This window comes from Cupressus sempervirens, chromosome 3 (assembly GCF_028749045.1).
Source record: "Cupressus sempervirens isolate cs-2001-9-10 chromosome 3, ASM2874904v1, whole genome shotgun sequence".
In the NCBI taxonomy this organism is placed as follows: domain Eukaryota; kingdom Viridiplantae; phylum Streptophyta; class Pinopsida; order Cupressales; family Cupressaceae; genus Cupressus; species Cupressus sempervirens.
Window position 1 is genome coordinate 836,107,138 of NC_143120.1, and position 6,141 is coordinate 836,113,278.

Genomic DNA, 6,141 nt, shown 5'->3' on the forward strand with positions numbered 1-6,141 from the left:
GTTGACATGTTTAACTATTGCTAAAAAAGAGAAAAAATAGTTTTTGAATGCATTTGTTTTTTGTTATAAGTGCTCAAAGTCAACTTTCACCTCCTCTAAGAGCTTGTCCAAGATGGATGACCTTCCATCTTCCACAATTTGTCATTTTTGCAAAAAAATGCTGAGAGCAACTTTTCTTTAACAATTTTACATTTTTTGTACATTTTGCATTTTATGCTTTCACATGCTTTCTTGGTACCCTAAATAGGTCCAAAAGCTTATTATGACCTTTTAACACTACATCTATGACATTACATGTCATTTTCCACATTTTGGGGGACTTTGACTCACCTAGACTCATATTGATTAAAACATGAACTTGGTCAACATGACCTTAATTGAACATCTAAATACATGAATTGAAATAATTAACTCCCTAACCTATCATGACACAAAAATATACTAATTATGACTCCAAATTTCAACGAGATGGTTAGGGTGCTCTTGCACTAGTTAGGTTATGAAACTTGGCAAACAATCATTCCATGTTGGGAAAGGTGTAATAAGACCCTCTGTAACAAAAAACCAATCCTAAGAACCCATTCTTGCATATTTCAAGTGTTCCAGGGTTGATTTGGCTAATTAGGCATGTGAGGCTTGCATAGGTTCAAGAGTATTGGAGTATGTTGAAGAGTTGAAGCCTTTGGGTTTTGTGTAACTTTAGAAAGGGTATCCAAATACCATTTTTTTTTTGCCAAGTTTAATTGAGAAAAACAAAGTTGTTGTCTGAAAACCAAAAAAAGGGCTATAAGGGCAATTAGGCCTATTGAGAGCACTTTAGAAAAATACATGTTAGGAGAGTAAATTAGTTGTGGAAACCTCATCATTAGGTGTTCCTTGAAGTGTCTAAGGTGTTAGTTTGAAGCAAGAAGTTGATTAGGATCCATTTCTCAAATTTGCTCATTTTTCCTTATTGCTTCCCAAGTCTTGAATGGGGAAAGTGATCAAGTAGTTTTGTGAAGTTGGGTAGAAGTTTTTTCAGTGTTGTAACCAAGTTGGAAAGAGTCTTGAAGACACTTAAGAAGGTGGGAAAGGTAGTTTTCCTTTAAAATGATCTTGTTGTGAATCCACTAGCTTTTGGTGTGAGCACTCTACATCTTTTTGGATACAAATTACATTAAAATGAAATACATGAAATGTAGTTAAAACATAAACAAGAAAAATAAGATATATATTTCATGTTATGGTATAAAAAATTTAATGTCATGTAGAAGATAAGGGGGAAGAGGTGTGAAGAAGAAAAGTACAAAGTATGGTGTGAATTTATATAATACATCATTCATTTTTGGTAAGATTCTACTGGTGTATTGCCATTTGATTAAAGTCCTTATTCTTTTCTAATATCTTTTGGTTATGGTGACTCTTAAACTTCCTTCTACATGGTAATGAAGTTAGGATCAATACTAAGTGTTGCATGTATGTCTAACATCACTGGTTATGGATATAGTTCTCTATATTCACAAATTGAGCAATAAATTACATGCTTCTTCAGGTTAAATGATCACAGTACCTACATGTTATCTTTATATAAAGTGGAAGAAGATTTAAAGGTTCCCTTGGTTGTTTTAGATCACCATCTTATTGTTGAAATTCAAGTCAAGTTTGTTATTAGTGACAACACTTATTCAGATTCTGTATGGCTACCGAGCTTATTGAATAGTCTACAGTGTTTACCATGTATTTTAGTAGCCACCAAGCACTATAGTTCCTACCGAGCATTCCAGTGGTTACCAAGGGAATTCAGTTAGTGTGAAGTGCAACAGTTCAAACTAAGTAGAATCAAGAAGTGTGAAGTCCAACAATTCAACCCGAGCACTTCAGTGGTTACCAAGCTGTGTAGTTTCTACCGAGCTAGTAGTTCATGTAAAGTGAAGTTAGTGTTAACCAAGCTATATGATGATTAGTGTTTACCAAGTGCAGTCATGGTAAACAAGTAATTCAATTTATACCAAGTTACATAGTATCTATCGAGTCACCAATGTAGACTGAGTTCAAGACTACATTGAAGTGATTAGTATGGACCGAGCTTCTACTTCCACCAAATGCATGACGATGTCGAGTATGATAGTGGACGCAGAGTATCAAAACTTCACCAAGTCAATCTTTAGAACCCGACTATCTACATATGGGCCGACTTTGTAATATTGGTGTTACCTTGTATATTGGCTAACTTTGTAATTATGTAAAATTGGATTGATATATATGTAATGTATTGTATCATATCCAAGGTAGTATGGAAGTGTGACAATAATGTGAAATAGATGCATGCAAATGTGAATCAGCAGCAGACAAAGTTTATTATAAGGCCATATCAGAAAATGAGTAGTAGAGTCATATCTATCACATAAAGGTGATCAATACTTCAAGGAATCTCTATCAGCAATTCAGTTGTAAGTCAGAGATCTATTGTTTCATCCTAATAGGTGAACCAGTCCAAATCCTTTAACAAAGTAGACTTAATAGTCTTTTCTCAAATCTCTTTACCGAGTGCATACTTCATTGTGAGTTTGTAAAACCTCTAACAAGGTGGACCTAGCAGTCCTAATTACTCCTAACAGGGTAGATCATTAGAAGTGATCATTGTAAGACTCAACAGGCCAACTTTATGTTGTGGTATTGAAGTTTTGTGGGTATCATCCCCACCCTAGTTTTACTTTCTATTTGGAAGGTTTCTAGGTCACCAAATTATTGTGTTCAAGTGTTATGAATGTTTTATGTTTCCAATTTCTCATGCATGCAGTTAGATCTGATTTGATGGACTAAATGGTAATTGGATTATTACAATTAAGATCTGAATTTGGTAAAGTTTTTGAGGTTACTGATTCACCCCTCCCCTCTTAGTAACCTAGCTAGTCTTGAATATTTCCAACAATTGGTATTAGAGCTTTGTGGTTCTTAGGATAAAGTTTGGCAGCTTGAGCAAAGATCAAGGACAATGGAGATATTGAAACTTGATAAGGCAATTGACAATAAAAAGATGGATCTAGAAATGGTCATTGCACAACTCAACAAAGCTAAGGAGAAACTTTCCCAATCCTTGAAAAGAAGGAAGGAACTTACAAATCAAATTAATGATCATTAGTACATTAAAGAAAGAATTGAAGACTTTTCCCCTTCAAGCAGTTCAGATGAAGCAAACGATGTAATCAAAGAACTCTTAGAAAAGAATGGTTCCCTGCAAGAAGAAGTAAGAAAGCTCAAAAGAGAACAAGAAATTCAGTCAGTAAGGCTATGTGAAATATTGGAATAGAGGAACAAGATGAAAGAAGAAATGGATGGAAGAAACAATGAGATCCAAAACCAATCCCTTCAACATGTAGATCTTATGGACCAAATCTCCAATGCAAATGAGGAAATCATGAGCCAAAGATAGATCAATGAAAGGTTAAAAAATGATCTAAATTTGGAAGGACAAATCAATGAAAGAATAAGAAATGAGCTAAGATCTGAAAAGAAAATCAGTGAAAGATTGAAAAATGACCTAAACACTGAAAATAAATTCAATGAAAGAATGATGAAATCCCAAGTAGAAATGAATCAATTGAATCAGCTAAATGAGCAGAATCTCTATAGACAAAAGGGTAAATCAAGAATTGGATACAAAGAAGAAGGTGAATCCTCCAAACAAGGTGCTCTAAGCAATCAAAGACCTACTTGCAATCACTGTGGTAAGATAGGTCATACATCAAATAGATATCTGTTGGAGTAATAGTAAAGCAAAATTCAATGGTAAATGCTACAATTGCAATCAACATGGTCACATGGCTAATGAATGCAAAGAGAAACCAAAATTTGAAGGCAAGTGTCACAAATGTAAGAAATAAGGTCACAAGGCATCAAATTGTAGAACTAAGTCATTCAATTCAGTAGAGCAAACTATGAAAGCAATATTCATTTGGGACTACAACACTTGGTGTAGATGTCATTACTGTGGAGAATATGGACACATTGGCATGAACTATGTTAAACATCACACAAGGAAAAGAGATACCACCATAAGATGTTTCACTTGTACCAAACTTGGTCATCTAGCCAAGAATTGTATGAATACAAGTAGAGTTGAAGATGAAAAGAAAGAAAAAGAAGATAACATTCGAAAGCAGATGAGGCAGCAATGGATTCCTAAATCTATCAAGGAAGCTAGTTCAAGAAATGATGGTTATGTCACTCAAGAAGTGGGTGACTCCACCATTTCTAACTAAGTTCTTGAGGAAGAACTGGAACTGCGTTGTCAAGATCACATCCAAAAAATTCCAATTGAAAGGAAGCAAAGATCCAAATTAGTATTCAAGATACAAAAGGATCACTGAAGATCGATATTAGTTATCATCAAGTTGACTTCTCCATTGAGCAAGGTTGGGTCATGGACTCTACCAAGCAATGTCGAGAGTAACAAGCTACACAGGGTTACCGAGTTACAAACCTTCACCGAGTAATTAATTGAATAGTGGATGATAGCCTATCAAGCATACTGGCATGCATGATGTCATCAAAGCTACCCTTGAACCAAGCATTAATGGAAAAATTTTAACAAAAAGAAAGAAATTGAATTCATTTTTCACCGATAATTCTAAGTGTTATTGCGAACAAGTGAACTGCAGAGTGATCAAGCGACTTCGAGCAGAATTTGTACCTAAATTCTTTAAAGTTTTTCATAGCTTACCAAGTAGTCATGGTAGCATCAAGAAATAGTACCAAAGTAAGGAAAGGGTCATAAATGTTGGTCCGAGGAGTAGAATGGAAAGCACCCAATTTCAAACTTGTGCCAGTGTTTGCTGAAACCCTCAACCCAAACAGAGCACAATCATAGATTCCTCCTAAGGTGCTACTCATTAACAATATCTGAACTCATTTCAAGTGTGCAATTTAGGAAATTAGAACCCTTGAAATTGATGATGCCCTAGGAGAATTATGTGTTAATGGTGTTCTTAAACCTGAACATAAACACTTGGAAGAAAAGTGTTTAAACCACATTCCCCACCTGCCCCGAAGTTTTCAAATAAAATGGATCAAATACATCCTTAGTCAAGTTCACAACAATCAATTATGGCTTGACCAAACAGTTTTGATCACTAAGAAATGATTCATCGTATCATCGACCTCCCCATGCTCTCTAATACTAAAATAGTTAAAACCCTAGGTCAAGTGGAGTTAGAAAAGAAAACCCTAGCCGAGTGGGATGAAAAAGGTATGAAAATCAGTAGTGTAGCTGATGTAGAACTAAAATTTTGCATACATGCGATAGCTCACAAGGTTTACAGTTCTAGCCGTCTAAATAGTGTGTCATGTGAAGCTATTGACCCAACTTAAAAGGTTGTGAAGAATAATCTGTCATATGATCTTGCAGATTTTTTGTTGAAGCAATTCAACAAAAACATGGAAAGTATTAGAACCTCCAAGAACAACCCTTGCAAATTTGGTTCTCTATTGACATGGTTATTTTTCTATGTTCAAATTTTTTTCCTTTTAAAAAGCACAGTAGTATGGAGAAAAGATGTGCCAGTGTTATATCAGATTAATGAGTATGTTGTAGAAATGGGAGAGAATTTTGTTAGCATAATGGATAACTATTTTGATGTTTTCAAGGAGAAAATGAATAACAGATTCAGGATACCTCAAAAATTGGTTGAAGACTACAAATATGATGTTTGTTTCATGGTAGACTATGACAGAGTCTACATTCAATCAGTGAAATCCAGAATTGTATGGATAAAACCTCTTCCCTATGAGGTAAACATTGATGAAGCAAAAGGCATTATTAAAACCTTGATTAATGAACCTATTGATCCAAAGGCACCACACTTTGGAACATATGATGAGGCTAAGGCAAGGATAAAGCTTGAAATCAAGCTTCTACAGACAATTAACAAAGGCAAGAGGAGGATAGCAAAACTAAAAACTAGCACACCTCTTATGTTAACCGAGGGCAAAGGAGAAGATGATGATGAAGTAGAGGATGAAGAGGAGTCAAAAAAGGAAGAAGAGCCAGTGAAGAAGAAAGGCAAGGTGATCATCACCAAGCCATCTACTGCAGTGTTCACCAGAAGATCAAGGAAGAAAGGTAGTGAAATTGTCTTTAGCAAACCTCCTCCCACCTTCCAA